The sequence below is a fragment of the Lepus europaeus genome, chromosome 17 (genome assembly GCF_033115175.1).
Source record: "Lepus europaeus isolate LE1 chromosome 17, mLepTim1.pri, whole genome shotgun sequence".
Classification (NCBI taxonomy): domain Eukaryota; kingdom Metazoa; phylum Chordata; class Mammalia; order Lagomorpha; family Leporidae; genus Lepus; species Lepus europaeus.
In genome coordinates this window covers 37,742,879-37,762,204 of record NC_084843.1, presented here as the reverse complement: position 1 = coordinate 37,762,204, position 19,326 = coordinate 37,742,879, and positions in this window count along the sequence as shown.

Here is a 19,326-nt window from a genome sequence, read left to right as displayed (position 1 = left end):
TTTAGAGTGAACCCAGTTTGCGTGAAGGCGTCTATGTGGGGTTCTCAACACTCTGTCCTTACTGGGCTGTCTTTAACTCTTGATCACCAGCTGTGGGAGGCAACAAGGCTCGTTCTCTACCACTGGGCCACCGAGCAAAGTCAGTTACCTGTGAAAGCTGAGATTCCTGTACTGAAGAAGCAAGGAACAGAATGGGAGCTGGGGAGAGGCAAGTGGAACATTTGTTGACTGCCTACTGTGTGTTTCTAAACCAGGCTAGATGCTTCTGTACTTGTGTATGCTCTTCATAGCTTATGGCACAGAGCAGCCATGGCCACCGGAGCTGAGCGAGATAGCTGTGCCTCCAAGCCCCATCTCCTCCATCAGCACAGGGAGCAGGAGCCTGGGGAGCGGCTCACTTTCTTTGTCGGCCTCATCACCGCTCCCTCTCCCACAGTCCTTCACACCTTGACTTTCTGTCCATCTTTCCCCAGTAATTAGTAAATTATAACCCTCACACCTCAAATTCCTGACATTCACTCGCTGGTTCTCAGTAGTCCATTCCATTTGAATTTGCCTTGAGAACGCAGCCCAGCGTTCACTCCTGCGGCCGCGCTCCCTCGTCTGGCCAGGGCTCTTCCCCTCATCTAGCACCTGGCACTGCTGGGCCTCAGGTCTGACAGGCAATTCGGGCTTTCTGAATGCAATTCAGACGTGATTTCATCTATACAGCTTTAGCGTCCTGGGCCCTGGCTACCATGGAAATGAAATAGCTTCTTGGATACTTTTCTGCATGCTACTGCTAACTGTTCTGCAATGAAGCCTTTCCCTGCTGCTGATGTGACAAAGACCCAGTGTGAACAGCTCTCACCATCATGGTTCAGATGGAAGAGAAATCCCCAACAAGGACAGATACGCCGAGCCTACTCCCATCCATAGCCCTCACACTGAATTCAAGGATAGTACCTGGTTAAAAAAAAACCGATTTTAAGATACAGACAAGACGAGCAAGGCATTCGGTTTGCAAACCAGAAATCTTGAATCCTGAATGGGACACTGGGGGCCAGGAAGTCGATGGAGAAGCGTGAGGTTTAGGCTTTGATGCATCATCTGATTTTCTTTCTCCTGCACGGGGCAAGTTGGCAGCAGGCAAATGTTTCTAAGATCTATGCTTTGTCAGGATAGAGACAGGGAGAGTGAAAGCTTGGTGCCTACACTACGTGTGCAGTGGCGAGAAATGAGCTACCAAGCCCCGAACAGACATGGAAGACTCTCAGATGCCGAGTCCTAAGTGGAAGAAGCCAATCTGAAAAGGCTACGTATTGTGTGATTCCAGTAATACAAGGCTGACAGTCTGGAGAGGGCCAAGCTAGGGAGAGAGTCAGATCAGTGGTTTGCAGGGGGTGAGTGGGAGGGGGCACTGAACGGGCACAGAGCATTTTTAGGGCAGTGAAACTACTCAACATGCTATTCCGCTGGTAGACACCAGTTAGTGTGTATTTGTCCAACTCAGAATGCACCACCACACTGGGAGAGAACCCTAATATAAATTGTGCACTGGGAGTGAGAACCTTGTGTCGGCGTGGGTTAATCAGTTGTGATAAGTAGAACAGTCTGATGTAAGATGTTGGTAACAGGCGAGGCTGTGTGGATGTAGGAATAAGGTGGAGGGTAGGCGGAAAGAAATCGCTGTACCTTCCACTCACTTTTGCTGTGAACCTAAAACTATTCTACAAACTACAATCTTTTGTAAAGAGGCTGGAGAAGCAGTGTTGTGGTGGGCAGCATGCCCAGGGAATATGACACCAGCTTTGTTCCAACCGGCCACGGAGGCTGGGAAAGCGGGGAGGAAGACGGATCTGTAAAGGGGATTTAAATGCTCTCCACCACAGTTCTGCCTCCATTCTCTTCACCAGAAGGTTCTGGCTGTCTGCCCTTACTGCTCACGTGGCATTCATTCCAAAATGCAATTCCTTGTTTCAGCGTTTTACATTCCAATGACATTGGCATGGGCGAAAGAATGTGACAAAGCAGTTGACATGCTGACATATATCCCTAAAAGGATAGAGCTTTAAGTTTTTTAAAAATAAGAATGTGTCCAAAAGGAAGAAATGGGTAAAAGCAGAAATAGAAAAAGATGAACCCGAGGCATTTTCAGGTGGAAATGACAGTTGGGTCAACTCACATAACTTTCTTTTTCTGTTAAAGAAGCCTTTTAGACCATGACTCATTATGTAGAGAGCTGGATGCAACATGGCTTTAACTGGGTCTTGAAACGTATAAACGTTCAGTGGCACACGAACCTCGGCAGGCAGAGGCCGGTCCCAATTCATGTGAGCAGGGAAGGATGTAACCTCAGCAATGGTTTTTCAGGAGCCTCTACCTGCTCTTTTCCAATTCTCCAGGTCTGTTCAGGAGGTGAAAATTCTACAAGCACTGAGAACTACAAGTTTCATATCCTCCGTGTTCTCATTAGGGCTTGGTTCCAGCCAAGTCAGATCAGGCTGGAAGATGTTAACTGACATCAGATGACATCCGTTCAGGTAAATACATGCCTTTTTCCAGACTACAAATTGTGGCTCAGCGTGTATCATATCAAAACCACTGTGCAATTAAGCCTATTCCATTAAGAATCCATCATGGCCATTCTTGGAACATAAATACAGACTGCCTTTTTTTTAAAAAAAAAAAGATTTATTTATTTATTTGAAAGACAGAGTTACAGAGAGGCAGAGGCAGAGAGAGAAAGAGAGAAAGAAAGATCTTCCATCCGCTGGTTCACTCACCAAATGGCCACAATGGCCAGAGTTAGGACAATCCAAAGCCAGGAGCCTGGAGCTTCTTCCAGGTCTCCTATGTGAGTGCAGGGACCCAAGGACTTGGGCCATCTTCTACTGCTTTTTCCAGCCATAGCAGGAAGCTGTATCAGAAGTGGAGCAGCCAGGACTTGAACTGGCACCCATATAGGATGCCAGCACTGCAGGCAGCTGCTTTACCTGCTACGCCACAGCACTAGCCCCCAGACTGCTTTTTTAACTTTCTACATGTGAATGTGTGGCCTTCAATCTTATCTAGGAGCAAACAGTAAGCAGGAAAGGTGAACTTCACTTATGAACTTGATTTATATTTAACCAATTCCAAGCCAGCTTCTTATAACAAGCAAGCTGCAGTGACAAGGAGGGGAAGTGAAGAATTGGAAAAAATCAGATGAGCATGGAATGAAGATCTGACCACGCATGAGCATCACCACTATGCTTTCTTGCTTTTAGGGGGCTTTGGTGCCTGTCACCTCTACCCCAGGTTCTCTCCTGTTGGAAAGCAAGCATAGGAGACCCTTGTCTGTGCTCAGAGGATAGATGGGCTGTTTGCATGCACTGTATTGGATTCAGTAGTAACCAGATGCCACCAACCCTATCATGGAGAGGCGAAGACAGGAACTCCTTGGGGATTTTAATCATTGGGACCCATTGTCCCGTCTCTGTTTGACTGGTACTTATGTGAGGTCCCTCTTATTCCTCCATTCAATTCTCATTTTTCCCCCTTAGCTAATTAGCATTAGGTTCCTATCGCTTGCAGCCAATTTGACACAGTGGCGAATTTTCTCATCCTGACAGCTGGCTTGTGACATAATTAGATGACCCTTCCTGTATTTTTTATTTTGACATAATTAGATGACAAAGCATCCATTTGTCCCCTTTCCTCCAGGATGTCTGTGAGTCACCACCTGCTGCATTGGCCACCAGGTGCTCACGATTTCTCTGGTTGCTCCTGTGAGCAGCAGCGTTCCTCTCTTGCTGCAGGCTGTGTCGCTGCGTTCTCTCCATGGGATCCTGTGACTCTTGGCTCAGGACCTTCCCACCCTTCTATTACCTTCCCTTTTTGGCTGCCGGGGATTCCTGGCAGATGATAGTGCAAGACTGGGCCAGAAGGCCCCTTCTGCATTCAGAGCTGTAGACTTTCCCACCCTGGGAATTTTTGCCAGTGTCCTTTCTTGCTCCTTTGTCTTTCCTCTTTGAACCTTGGGCCCAAACCCATGGACAATTAAAAATTATCTCCTCTATTTAAAAAAATCAGAGGTCTGATTTAAGGCTTTATTTTGGAACATTTGACCTTGATTTCAATACACATTTAGAGATCTGATTTCTGAAGACTATATATAGAGGCCCTTGACATTCTCAAATTTAATACTCACCACCTCCCCACGTAGCAGATTTTTTAGGCTGCAGAGCATTAGAATTTCCTCCCTATGTGAAATTGGTGGGAGCCAGAACTTGATTTCTGTAAGCAAAGAGCTGATACTTACTCTTCTAACCTTGTTTGTCTCCAGGGCGTAAACACCTAAAAGGCACTTGGCCCATCAGATGCACACACGGGAACTGAGAATCACAAGCTAATTAGGCAAAGAAGAAGTTCATGGGGTAACCCATCTGTCAGTGGCAGCAAAAGCAGCAGCCACATCCAGTCCATGAGTCCGTCATGGCTGTCGATCCGATGCCCACTAGCGGGAGCTGCAGTATCTGAATTGAACAGCTTCTGTAGCATTGATCTTGGTTGGGGTCTGGCTGCCCAGTGCCACTTTGTGCCTTATCAGCTCCTAAATCTGGTTCTGTTCAGCCTTCCCCAAGGATTCTGTAACATTCTCCAGGGTCCATTTAACATACCCCTTTTTCATTTAAGTTTCTCATAGCAAGAAACCTTGAATTACACACCCTCCTAGGGTTCACTATAGGTAGTCACTTTTTATTTTTATTTTTTTTCTGGCAGCCCAGATTTCAAATCGGCTGACACATAAGAGCTTGCACCATCACTAGTGGGTAAGCCTAGAAGATCCCCAGTTCCACCACTGAATGAAAGACAACTTGTTTCTTTTTGGTAAGTGGGTGGGAAGCCACCCAACTTGTTGCTCTGTTGGAGCCATGATAGAAGTGCAAAGGAAGAGATGGTGCTTATCCAGAAAATAGCTGGGTAAATGTCCCGAATCCTACGTGTAAAATATCATCAAAGGTGTAATGGGATCATTTCAGGCGTGCACCTCTCACTTTATGGGGCAAATTGTATTCCTTGGTGGTCATGTGACAATTTGCTCTGTCCACTAAACCACAGTGACATTGAAAGGGGATGGTATTAATGGGAACCTGGAGATAACAGGCACAGCCATAATGGTCAACCAAAGCCGTGGAGTGCAGATGTGGAGATTCTAGAAGTTGTAGTGTTCTTCAGGCATTGAGATATCTGTGGTGGAGCCTGTTCCACAGCACTGCTTCCATGTTCCTCAACCACATTCCAGTTCTTTCTCTTCAGGACTAAAGCTAGGGACAGACAAGTGTCCACATGCCTGCCTCTGGCCCACACCCCCCTGTTCATGCAACTGGCAACCCAGTCTACATGTGCACACGTTCCTACAGAGGCAATTTCCATAGCAACAGTAGGACTGCATTAAAAAGGCACCTGAGTGATGCTTTAAAGATAAATCACCCTGTTTATGAAGTCCTCCATTCTAGGGAATTACAGGCTATCACCACTCCGAATTTTCCAGCTGCTGCTCACGTATTTAGATATGTCCATTTCTAACCCCAGCGCACAGCCTTTCAGTTTAATTGCATTTGTTAACTTTCCTTTGTAGCTGTGCTTACAGAACAGCCATGTTGTAAGTACATTATAATAGACTAGGAAGGAAGGAAGGAAGGAGGAAACAAAGTTGTATGTCTTGAGTGCCTACCCTGCACCAAGCGCTTTTATCTAATAGATCAGATTTTCATAAAAACCCAGGAAGACCACGGGCACCTATGCATAACAGACTGTGTCTTGTGAAAAACTGATCATTTTTGTGCACAACATCCTACTCCTGTGTCTCGTCACCAAGAAAGCCAGATGGACAGAGAAAAAGGGTTTGGAGGGAGGGAGTTCCTGGAGGGGAAGAGAGTGGGAGCTAGAGGGGTAGGAGGTATGAGCACCAGGTGGGGGGAGTGGAAAACCCAGGGCTCAGGCCAGCCCTTCTGTTTCTCCACGATTCATCTCATCAGAGCAGAGGGGAAGGAAGGAGGAAAGAATGGTATTGATTCAGGTTCTTATCTGAGGACAGTGATGCCTTCAAACAAAGAAGATGAAGTGATGGGGGCTTGCTTCCTCACTGAGCTCCCTTTCAGGTCCAGTGACACCTCCTGCTATCACTTAAAGAAATTTGTACACAGTGCTGCATTTTAAAATAACACCTTGGTAATGTTTCGGCTCCCCACAAGAATATTTCCATTTTCCTGGGATTATTTCACCTTTTTAGCTTTGGTTTTTGTGTTTTGGAGAAGACAGGAAAAATGTTTGTCTCACCCGTACTTGAAAATTCAATTCATTCATTTATTCACACAAGAAGTGTTATGATCTCCTGCATGCCAGTTATGGTGATTTAGGCTGAAAAATGCAACTGTGCATGGCCCTTACTCTCTTAGAGCTTGTCATCTAATTGAAAAAAAGGCATCAGTCAGCTCACTATGCAACTATAATTATGAGCTGTGATAAGGACAATGAAAATGAAGGTGTGTGATTATGTTCGAAATACTAAGGAGTAGCCCTTGTTCCAGCAATGTCACACCGTTAAGATCTATCCATTAGGGGGCCTGTATTGAAGTGCAGGCAGTTAAGCCACCACCTGCATCACCTGCGTCTCATATAAATGCTGGTTCAAGTCCTGGCTACTCCACTTCTGACTCAGCTCCCTCTTAATGCTGGGAAGCACTGGAGGACATCCCAAGTACTTGGGTCCCTGCTGCCCATGTGGGAGACCCAAATGGAGTTCCTGGCTCCTGGGTTTGGCCTGGCCCAGCCATGGCTGTTGTGGACATTTGGGCAGAGTGAACCAGCAGATGGAAGATCTCTCTCTCGTCTCTCTCTCTCTCTCTCTCTCTCTCTCTCTCTCTCTCCCTCCCCCTCCCCTCCCCCCTCCCTCCCTCCCTCCCTCCCTCCCTCTTTGTTACTCTGCTTTTCAAATAAAAAGAAAAGCCCTATCATTTATAAGGATGGACACGATAATATAAAAGGCATCCAACCAATAGCATGAATAAGCTTCAATCCCAACAAGACTCATGGGATCATTGCTCTGGGCAAATGGAAGGATTTATGGAAATGATGGAGAGTAAAGGAGCAGTTGGGGAACACTGGACATTCTTTGAAGAAAAGACCTGGGTAGGGGGCTGTGTGAACTCTACTTGCAGCAAGAAAGCTCTGGGTGCCAGAGAGAGACATGCACAAGGACAGAAAACAAGGGGCTGAGGGCACAGGAAACAGACATGTCCTAAGGAGGATCTCACTCAACACTGCACCCAGGGACAGGATGACTACAAGGTTAGGATGTGATCTTAAATCCACTTGTCGTTAGTAGCCCAAGGATTCAGAGCCAATTTTCAATAGCTTCATGATTGATGACAGACACAGGAGCTTGGCATTCTCGCTGGAATGGAGTGGCATCTTTCTTAGTAGAGGTGTTCCAGATGGTTGTGTCCAGCACTGTCAGCTGCACCAGCTGGCCAGAGTCGCCTCACCTGGACCAGAGCTGCACTTCCTTGCAGTTGTTCTCTGTCCGGCTTGGCCTCCTGAATGAGATAACACGGGAAATGGTTGAGTGCAATGAACACTCTTTATTCCTGGTTGTGGGTTAGATCTGTTTACATCCTTAATCTCTCTCTGCCCCCTGAGTGAACTAGATCAAACAGCACACTGAGTCCAAGTCTCTCCCTCACCTTCCTCTATTTTAGGCTGAAGCTTGAGCCAGAGCTTGGTGTAAGAAGCCAGCCTTTGATTTGCTTTTCTGTGGGCTCCCACTTGGGCCCGCCTTTGCTGTGGTTAAGAGCAGGTCCTCAAATGAAGACTCAGCCAGTGCCCTTTTGTGCTCCTAGAGGCAGAAGTGAATGGAAGTTCCCCGTGGCCATTTGTGCTCCACTCCCTCTTGGCTGTGAGTCTCTATCAGTAAGTCCTGCATGAGGGGATGTGGACCTTCTGAGTGTAGAGTTGAGGGAAGAGAGTGTGCACAGGCCACTTGACTTGAGACAAGGGGGTCAGTCCCTGCAAGTTTCCTCCACAAACACACGAAGTAGGCTTCCTCTAGTATTCCCCTCTCTGAAACAATCTGAATGTTCTCTTCGTGTCTGAGCCACACTGCGATTTGGCTTTATGTTGATTGTAATTCAATTTCACTTTAATTAAGCAAGTGTCAAGGAGCTCCCTCGCTGTTCCTGGGCTGAGTCATCCTGGGACTGGGGGATGTGTTGCTGACAGTCTTAGCCTAGAAGTTAATCAGGCCTTCAAGAAAAGGCAACTTCTCTGCCTGCTGGGAGTGTATAATCTGGTGAGGCACACAGAGGTAGAGAGAGAGAGAGAGAGAGAGGGAGAGAGAGGGAGAGAGAAAGAGAGAGATGAGGCCATGTGGTGCAATGGGGAATGAAGAGACCACGAGCCAGGGGCATTCCTGCTATCTACAGATGTTGACTCAACCTCCCTTCACTTCTCTGAACCCCAGTTTCCTCCTCTGTAATGTGAGGGTGTCGGACCATGAAACTTAAGAAGACTTGCTGGAGACCCTACCTACAGACCATCTTTAAAATCTATTCTTTCACCTCCATCTTCACCGCTGGCTCTCATCCAAACCACCACCATCCTGCTCCTCTATAGCTGTGAAGACTCCTGGCCTCGCTACTTCCAGGCTGGCCATCTCAGAATTTATTATCACAGCCAAAATGCTCTTCTAAAAACCTAAGTCACAGTTTCTCGCAAGCCCCACCCCCGTACCAATAATCCTCTAAGGGCTCCCAGTTCCCCTGAGACTAAAACATAATCTTCCCAGCAGATCTTCTGTGCCCCTGGAGCCTGACCCCTGATTATCGCTCTGACTTTACCTTCGTTTGCTCTTCCCCTCACCGGCAGTGTTCTTACCATCTTCTTTGCACAAAACATGCTCAAACTAATTCTGCCTGCTCTTGACAATTGCCTTCTCAATGGACATAGTTCTGGGCTTTTGCTCCAGGCATACATCATTTTCTCAGTATCCCTTAAAGCAGGACCATGGGACCAGTGAGATAAGCAGCAGATGTCAAGATTAGATTCTGGATGGATCCAGAAATTAAGTGGAAGGTAAACATTAAGGTTTCTAATTTTTTTTCCATTGGTGGGGAGAGCTCTCATCTGCTGGCTTACTCCTCAAATGCCTACATAGTCCAGACTGAAGAATGGAGCTCAGAATTCAATCTGGGTCTGCCATGCAGGAACCCAGCTACTTGAGGAATAGCTTGCTGCCACCCCGGGTGCACATTGACAGGAAACTGGAATTGGTGACAGAGCTGGGACTCATACCTAGGCACTGTGATGCAGAGTGCAGGCATACCGAGTGGTATCTTAACTGCTGTGCCCTGGTTTCTAATTTGGGAGACTAATAAAGGCAGGAACATAGAAGAAGAGCAGGTGTGAGAAGGGACAAAGGAGTACCTAGTGGACAGTTCACTACATCCTTGTCCTTTGGGTAGCTTCCCTTGCCCTGGGATGCACAGGCTTTGGTTTTTCATGAGGGTGGTAGGTGTAGCTCTGCCTAATCCAGCTGCTGTACTCACTGTCCGGTCTGACTGCTGTGTGGGAGGCTGATACAAATGTTCACATCTCTGAAAGCCTGGCTGCTAGAGTTCCTTCAAGTGCTGTGTCCCTCTTTGAGCCCTCGCCTGATCTAGGCTACAATGTTGTCCTCAAGCATTTTGGGGGATCCTTGGGGTTCCTAGGGACTCCTAGAGGCAGAAATCCCTGGATTTGAGGGTATGGGGCCATCTAAGAGATTGATCAAACATATCTGAAGACTCTTTAAGTCTTACAGTTCACCAAAGTTTGCATCATTCTGCCTCCTAAGAAATCTATATTTGTTTTAATATAAAAACAATGTTTTAAAGCGCCATCAAGCTTGCATTTGGAGAATGGGCCTTGATATGAGAAAGAAAGAATTGGGCCTGCAGTTCTGCCAGTCACCAGTTGTACAACCCAGAGCCAGTGCCTGGATGGACATACCACCTCCTGTGTGTCCTGGGCGTGGTGGTTGAGCAAATATTCTGTGCTTTTAACACCCCGAGGCCCAGAGTCTGTTTTTCCTGTCTTTGTGTTCTTCACAGAGACTAGTAGGTGGCCTGTCCACTGAAGCCGCTTGGTGTGTGTTCATTCCTCTACATTAGACATAAGTGTACCTACGGAGATCCCATTTTTACCACTAGATGGAGAGCACGGATCTCCAAGTTTTAATCCATTAGCGAGTGAGAGAGCAAACATTCGTCTCTTCGTGTCTTAACCAGTTCAAATTATTTATTTTGACACCATTCAAACTAGCTGTCAACAGAGACAACTGTAAGATAACTTTCAGAATTATTTATTGTTAAAATAACAAAGGCAAGGAAGAACACTAAAATCAAGATAGTGCTTACCTCTGCGGTGGGGATAAATTGGAACTGGGTGGGAAAAGCAGATCTAAATGTATTTAACAGCTTCTTTCTTTTTTTAAAGGCTACTTATTTGAAAGGCAGAGGGACACACAGGGAGAGGGAGAAACAAAGGGACAGACAGAGAAAAAGAAAGACAGAGTTCTTCCAGCTCCTGGTTTACCCCACAAATGACCTTGACAGCCAGGGCTGAGCCAGGCTGAAGCCTGGAGCCAGGAACTTCATCCAGGTCTTCCATGTGGGTGGCAGAGGCCCAAGGACTTGCACCATCCTCTGCCGCCTTCTCAGATGCATTAGCAGAAAACTGGATCAGAAGCAGAGCAGCAGGGACTTGAACACGTACTCCAATGGGGGACACAGGCATCGGAGAAAGTGGCTTAATCCACTGTTCCACAGTACCCACACCCGTGACAGCTTATTTCTCATGTAAAAAGAAATAGGAATCAAAAATGTCAACTTTGGGTGAGTTCTGGATGGTAGGGACAGATACTTAGATGTCTCCTTATTTTCTGTATTTTTCTGTGTCAGTGTTTTCATAGCTGGAATTTTTTAACAGTGAGGAAAAAGTCAAAGGTGAAATTTATGCTTATTGTTTCTACTTCTATACACATGGCCTTCCAAGATCTCTAATGTTGCCCTCAAAGATGCACAGTTTGAAACAGAAAACTACAGTAGAGCAAAAACGGTGTGGTTGCTTTCTCATCCGGAGCTTAAATCTTTCAAGGGCCATAGCTTAAACTCACTTGGCTAATTAATTCTTTTTTTTTTAAAAGATTATTTTTTTTAACTTTTATTTAATGAATATAAATTTCCAGTGTACAGTTTATGGATTACAATGGCTTCCCCCTCCCATAACTTCCCTCCCACCCACAACCCTCCCCTCTCCCGCTCCCTCTCCCCTTCCATTTGCATCAAGTTTCATTTTCAATTCTCTTTATATACAGAAGATCAGTTTAGTATAAAGATTTCAACAGTTTGCACCCACATAGAAACACAAAGTGAAACATACTGTTTGAGTACTAGTTATAGCATTAAATCACAATGTACAGCACATTAAGGACAGAGATCCCACATGAGGAGCAAGTGCACAGTGGCTCCTGTTGTTGACCCAACAAATTGACACTCTAGTTTATGGCGCCAGTAACCATCCTAGGCTGTCGTCATGAGTTGCCAAGGCTATGGAAGCCTTCCAAGTTTGCCGACTCTGATCATATTTAGACAAGGTCATAAAAGACAGAGTGAGGATAGTAACCAATGATCCTAAGAGTGGCATTTACCAGGTTTGAACAATTATACAGCATTAAGTGGGGAAGAGGACCATCAGTACACACAGGTTGGGAGTAGAGCCATTGGTGGTAGAGTAGAGGTTATGATTACAAAGGAATGAGGCCCAAGTGCACTAGACAGGGCCTAGAACAAAGGACAGAGTCATTATTAGAGGAGCTAAGAAAGGTGCTGTCTAAGCTACAAGTAATTTTTCTGATTGAGAGGCAAATAGAACCTGATAGAAGGGGCTTGATAATAATCTGGTGGGCTTTAGGCCTTGTAAATTCAGAGGCCCAGACCTATCTATCTCTTCACATGGGGTATATCCTAAGGGAGGTGTGAACCTCCTAGGGGAAGGCACTCTGTTGACTTTCATTACTTGGCTGGCCTGGGAGGAGAGCTGGCCAGGTAAAGGAAGGGGGCATCTCTAACAAGAAATTTACAGTTCTGCCTGCAATGTTGCTGACCCTACTTGACCATCCCCTCAGCTGCAGTGGTCACTTTGGAAGTTGGGCTGAGTGAAGGGCTTTTCAGTTTAGAGCCAATAAGATCTGTGGCTCTGACCTGGGCATCCTTCGACTCCAGGGCAGGTCCATTTCCAGTGATCCAACTCTTGGCAGAGCTGCCAGGGCTCTTCACAAGCTGACTTCTGCTGAAGCCCAGGCTTACCACATTGAAAGCCACTGCAGTGGACTGGCCTGTTGGGTCTCCTTGAGGGCAGATCACTGTACAGATCAGCCATTAATAGGCCTGCCACCCATTGCTTCTGATGCCTAGCTTTCTTTTCCTCCTGGTTTGTGTTCAAGCAGACCAGAGGATGCAAGTCAAGGGAGTGCCCATGTCCCATCTCTAATCTTCGGTGGCCTGAACTACAAGTCTATAGTCACAGGCATGTTCTGTAGTAGTTTTTCTAAGGTAGACAATGCCCATGAGGAAAATCATATTCTCACTTTAAAACTTTCTTTCCCTTTGGTCTGAAAGGGAGGTTTTTTCTACTTACTGTATACTTCGCTGATGGCGAAGTGAATCTAGCTATGAGATTATTATTTAAGTTCTTATTTTGGCTATGCTATTACAGAAAAATGTTAGCCATCTCTTTTATAAGGTCTAAAGATTAAATTGTGCGTCCTACAGATGCCTTCATAATAGAATTAGTTTCCTACCTTGAAGAGAATAGAGAAATGAATGAACAAGTTGGGCTTAGAATAGAGAAATGAGGGAGCAAGTCCTAGATCGCTTGCTGACAATAGCAATATTACATGAATACTTAGCAAACCGTTTCAACCATTAGATAACAACTTAAGAAAACATTCACCAGAAGGTCCAATGCCTTCTATAAATTTTAAGAATCATGTATTTGAAAACACCTCTTAAATATCTAACATGGTGTAGTTTGTTTAGCCAGTAAACTTGAGCACAACCATCTAAAATGTTTTTAGTTTCTTTCTACCAACACGTTTAAAACATATGATACACAGATTCAGGTCACACAAATTAAAATGTATCTTTGATTGATTTTAGTAGCTTAAATTTATGGACAATCTTATCTATAAGCCATTTAAAATAAAACTCTTAATAAAATTTCCCCTTGTGGACATACAATATGTACACACATATAACATAGCATAATAGACCAATATAGCAATTTTAATAATAGCTTTTAAAATCTTTAACTCTTTTTGTAGATTGCCAATTGATTTGAATTGCTTTTTGTTTTTAGTAACCTCAGTTAACCATACTTTCTCTCAGTTGGTACTGTTAATACATTATTGGCTTCATCTGTTTACAGAGCCATCCCAAAGTACTGAATACAATAAAAGTGGCTGGAAAAAGTCCATAGGAACCTATAGGAGGACAGCTAAACACAGAACCAACAACGCTTTAGTTTTATGAATATTTATTTATTTATTTATTTGAGATGCAGAGTTACAGAGGGGGAGACAGAGAGAGAGATCTTCCATCCACTGGTTCACTCCCTAAATGGCTGCAACAGTCAGAGCTGGGCTGTTCCAAAGCCAGGAGCCAGGAGCTTCTTCTGTGTCTCCCACTCAGGTGCAAGGAGCCAAGCAGTTGGGCCATCTTCTACTTCTTTCCCAGGGCATCAGCAGAGAGCGCCATCAGCAGAGGAGCAGCTGGGACATGAACCAGCACCCATATGGGATGCCAGTGCTGCAGCTGGAGGCTTAGCCCACTACGCCACAGCACTGGCCCGGCTAATTAATTCTTGTGTCTGAATTAGGCAGCTGACTAGATGGTTGACTGAATTAGAGGGGTGATTTGAGGGTTGGGGCAAAAAACGTTGGGAGGATCTTCACTCACATGTCTGCTGTTTGGCTTAGGCTGTCAACCAGTACCTTGGCTGCGGTTGTCTATTGAGTCATCTACTGGGTACATAAAAATCACTGCTGTTGCTCCAGATCCCAGGGGGCGGGCTGAGCCTCCCAGATCAGGATGGGAGGGGTGTCCACCAACTTGCAGGCTTATTTTTAGACCCACAATGAGGGTGGGCCTATTACAACAAGGTAGGATTGGTATATCTGGATCCCACTTGCTCTTGGTTCACGCAAGTAAATGCTTATGAGGGGAGTATTCACTTGTATCCATGAAATTATCTGGGAATATGTCTGGCCAAGTTAGGGCTGCTCAAGTATAAACTACTATGGTTATTTGTTATATCAGCCCCACTTCTTATGTGACTCTAAAGGCATAAAGGTACGCATAATAAATAATACGCAGTAGCCTTTTCACCACCAATGGATGTTCTCCACCAAGGACACTGTTACCTGTTGCTGCATAATAAATTAGTCTACAACTTAGTAGCCTAAAACAACCACTTATTATCTGAGCCTCTGTGGGGCGGGAACTTGTGCATAGCTAGGCTCAGCAGCTCGGCCTCAGGGACTTTTTAGGGGGTTGCAGAAGCCCAGGACTGTGCTATCTTATGACCTGCATCCAGCATAGTTCACTTGGCTCACTCATGTAGTTGTTGGCAAGAGGCTCCAGCTCCTGACATGGGGGCATCTCCATGGGACCTCCTGGGTGTTCTCATGCCGTGACAGCTGGCATCTCCCAGAGTGAGGCAAAGAAGCCTCAGGTGCCTTCAATGTGCTAGTCTTTACAATGACACATTGTCACCTCTGCCTCCTTCATTGCAAGTGAATTACTAAGTCCAACTCACACTGCAGAGGAACCGAATCCAGGCCCACCTGGACGGGAAGCATAGCAAAGTCTTTGCAATTGTATTTTCAGACTACCATAGGGACTTGGAAGAAAGGGTTCTTTTATTTGCTCCTAAAGGGATTTGCTTTTTGGACACCTGTCTTTATTCAAGCAATGAATATAGGGAAACGAATCATTTCCATATGGAAAATGGGACTCAATTTTTACTGTGCCATTGAGATAGGAAATATACCAGGGGTACTCTCCTCACTCTGCTCCTCCCTTTACAGGCCAGAGCTCTAATTCTTGCTGATAAAAGGGCTGGGAATGCCGTGGGTGTTTTGTCCTTACACACAATGCTGGTGATGTCATGGATGTGGGTGCTCCGGTGCCTATTCTTTTTTTTTGACAGGCAGAGTGGATAGTGAGAGAGAGAGAGAGAAAGGTCTTCCTTTTTGCTGTTGGTTCACCCTCCAATGGCCACTGCGGCCGGCACATCGCGCTGATCCGAAGCCAGGAGCCAGGTGCTTCTCCTGGTCTCCCATGGGGGTGCAGGGCCCAAGCACTTGGGCCATCCTCCACTGCACTCCCGGGCCATAGCAGAGAGCTGGCCTGGAAGAGGGGCAACTGGGACAGAATCCGGCGCGCCAACCAGGACTAGAACCCGGTGTGCCGGCACCACAAGGTGGAGGATTAGCCTGTTAAGCCATGGCGCCGGCCCCGGTGCCTATTCTTATCACATCATTGACACCAAGAAGGTGGATTTGGGTCACCCAAGTTGCCTAGACAGGTACAATCTTCCCTGGCCCCTGTTCTATCAAAATTCCTAACTTGAATGGTCAGGATGATGGATGAAGCTGTGCTTCAGGCCTAGGTGGCTACAAGATGCAGAAAAATTGCCATCTTCAAAACACAAAACCCAATGAGATAAAATGCAATCGTGAGTAACCGTTTCACATCTTTGGTGATGCATAGCAGGCAAGATGCAATCACCCATTTGCCTGGGAAAGGCAAACTTCAGCAGCCCCAGATTCAGGTATGTGCAAGGAAGATGAGCGGCCCGTTCCCCTTCTGGAGAAGAGGGGGTCCTTAGGATGGGGGAGCGAGGCCACAGCAGGAAGGTGGGAGCTACTACCTTCAAAGAAAAAGGGTTGAATTGTATCTTGGTTTCTGGATCTAATTCAACTTGACTACTTAGCAGTAAAGATAAATTGAACCCACAGAGAAAATTGAAAATCGCATTTTCCTGGCAAGCCCTTCAATGGGCTCAGTGTGTTTAGATTTATGAGGGGATGAATGACCTTCTCTGCCTCGGTTTTTTCACATTTTCGTTTTTACAGGACCGAGTTTCCATCTGGCCTAACCAGAGCTCAAAGTTGCTGCAGCCAACAGAGCCAACAGGTCTGACTGGAGCTGGCTGAAGCATGCACAGAGCTGGGAATGACAAATTGGCTCCCTTCTGAAAGGCGTAGGGAGCAGGAGTCTGCTCCTCCCTCCTCCCCAGCCACCCCAGATCACGGTCCTGACAGAGAAAACATGTCTTCTTCCAACTCCAGACACACCAGTGTGATGGAGCCGGGGCAGGCTGGGGGCATTGCCCTCTGTAGAAGCTGGCTGTGCCAAGAGGCAGGATGGCAGAAGTAAGTGCAAGGATGCTGTCAGACGTGGGGTGCAGGGTTAGAGGAAGCTGGGGTGGTCAGCTCAACTCCAGCAGCCCTGGAGAAAAGGAAAGTCAGTGCAAGGTTTCCCACACTTGAGGGGAGCTTTAGAGCAGCAGTGTGCGGACAGACCCATGCATCTGAGAGTCAGAGCAGGGCTACAGCTCAGGAGAGGCGGCTCTTACTGAAATGCCGTCCTGCAATCTGCCCCTGGGAAGAGCTACCCAGGGGAGATGGAAGATGACAGAGGAGATGCAGAATGAACTGAAATGTGAGATGAGAAGACAGAGAACACGGAGGCTTTCTAGAAATGATCAAGACTGCATGTCATGCCTCTATGTACATTAAGTTACACTAGCAAAATGATAGGTATGGGGGCTGGCGCTGTGGCATAGTAGGCTAAGACTGTACCTGTGGCGCTAGCATCCCATATGGGTACCGGTTCGTGTCCTGGCTGCTCCTCTTATGATCCAGCTCTCTGCTATGTCTGGGAAATCAGTAGAAAATGACTCACGTCCTTGGGTCCCTGCACCCACATGGGAGACCTGGAGGAACCTCCTAGCTCCTGGCTTTGGCCTGGCCCAGCCCCAGCCATTGCGGCCATCTGGGGAGTGAACCAGCAGATAGAAGACCTCTCCCTCCCTCCCTCTCTCTCTCTCTCTGTAGCTCTACCTCTCAAATAAATAAAATCTTTTTAAAAAGCTAGATATGAATGCTCAAGTCAGTGGAATAAGAATATTTGAACCTGCTTACAGATGAGCCATCTGCTATTGTTCTTCCGCCTTTTCCTATACTTCATGTCATGTAGAGGGAAGTGGCTGTTTGAGATTAGTGTACATCTCTGCAATTCAGGAGATGGCTACAACCACACAGTGGGGAGTATCAGAACAAGAGAATCTTCTAGAACAGAGATCAGAAAATATTTTCTTTACAGGATTAGATTGTAAGTATTTCAACTCTGCCATTGTAGCACAAAAGCAACCAGAGATAACACATAAGTGAACAGGCCAGGCTGTGTTCCAATAACATTTTATTTATGGGAACTAAAATCTGAATTTCATATAATTCTCCTGTTTCACAAAATATTATTCTTCTTTTGTTTTTTTTTTCAAACATTTAAAAATATAACTTGTAGGCCATGCAAGCATAGGCAATAGACTGGATTTGGCGATGGGCATTAGTTTTCCAACTCTTATCTTAATGAATTTATTTATTGGAGAGCCAGAGAAACAGAGAAAGAGAGAGAGGGCATTCGTATCCACTGGATCACTCCCCAGATGCCCACAGGAGCTCCTGGAGCTGGGGCTGAAGTTGGGAGCTAGGAACTCAACCCAGGTCTCCCAGGTGGGTGGCAGGGCTCGAATACTCTTACTCGAGTCCCTGCCACTGCTTCCCAGGGACAACGTTAGCATAAAACTGGAGTCAGGAGCCAGAACTGGGGAGGAAAGCCAGGCACTCCAATGTGAGATAGGTGTCTTAATCACCAGGCTGAACACCAGGCCAGTGATCACCGCACCATGGAATGGACTAGTTGATTCAAGTTCACAGCCCAGAGTTAAAAGGTACAACTACTTAGGAAAGTGCCCAGGAGATAACAGGTCTTTGGAAAGCGCTGAATCTTTTCTCATTTCTACATTTTTCCTCCTCTGTTTTTCTATGACTTTTCACATGGCTTCAGGGCAAGTGATCAGCTTGATACCTGATTGGAAAAGCCAAAACTCACATTCAAACTATAATATGTAGCAGAGTTTCCCTTGTACTATATAAGAGAATTTCCAAAAGTTCATGAAAAAATGAATTTGTGGCTACATTTATTTTTGGTTCAAAATGTTTTAAAATATGTGCATTGTTTTTCCACAATACACATTTAAAAATATTTACATATTTTTATTTATTTGAAAGGCAGAGTGACAGAGAGAGGGGTGGGGTGGGGGGAGGAATTTTCCATCTGCTGCTTCACCCTCCAAATGCTTGCAACAGCCAGGCTGAAGTCAGGAGCCAGGGACTTCACTGGGGTCTTTCAGGTAGGTGTCAGAGAAACAGCCACTGAGCCATCCATCATCTGCTGCCTCCCAGGGTGTGCATGAGCAGAAAACTGGATAGGAAATGGAGGCAGAACTTGAACCCAGGCACTCCAATATGGGATACGGGAATTCAAGCAGCAGTTTAACCTGCTGTACCCAATACTTGCCCCCAGTAATAGGCATTTTCATGAATTTTTTTTAAAGAAAAAGTTATTTATTTTATTTGAAAGGCAGAGTTACAGACAGGCAAAAGCAGGGGGGGGGGGGGTCTTCTATCTGCTGGTTCACTCCCCAAACGACCATAATGGCCAGAGCTGCACCAATCTGAAGCCAGGAGCCAGGAGCTTCCTCTGGGTCTCCCACGCAGGTGCAGGGGCCCGAGGACTTGGGCCATCTTTTACTGCTTTCCCAGGCCACAGCAGAGAGCTGGGTCAAAAGTGGAGCAGCCGGGAGTCGAACCGGCGCCCTTATGGGATTCTGGCACTGCAGGCGGCGGCTTCACCCACTATGCCACAGCACCAGCCCCTTTCATGAACATTTTGAAGACCCCCCGCCTCCCCATGCATGAGTTTCAGAGATTATTCTTGGTGAAGAAGGAGGTACCTGTGTTTTCCGCCTGACATCGATTTCTAGCTTCAGCCTGGTATAAGGAAGCTGTTGCTACAATTTGTCCCTGACATGAAAAAGTTACCTGAATCACAAAAGTCTTGGAAACTCACCCCGGACCCATGGCATGGGAGGGCTCAGTGCTGCCAGTCCCTCTGCCATCCTCCAAGCTGGCAGCTT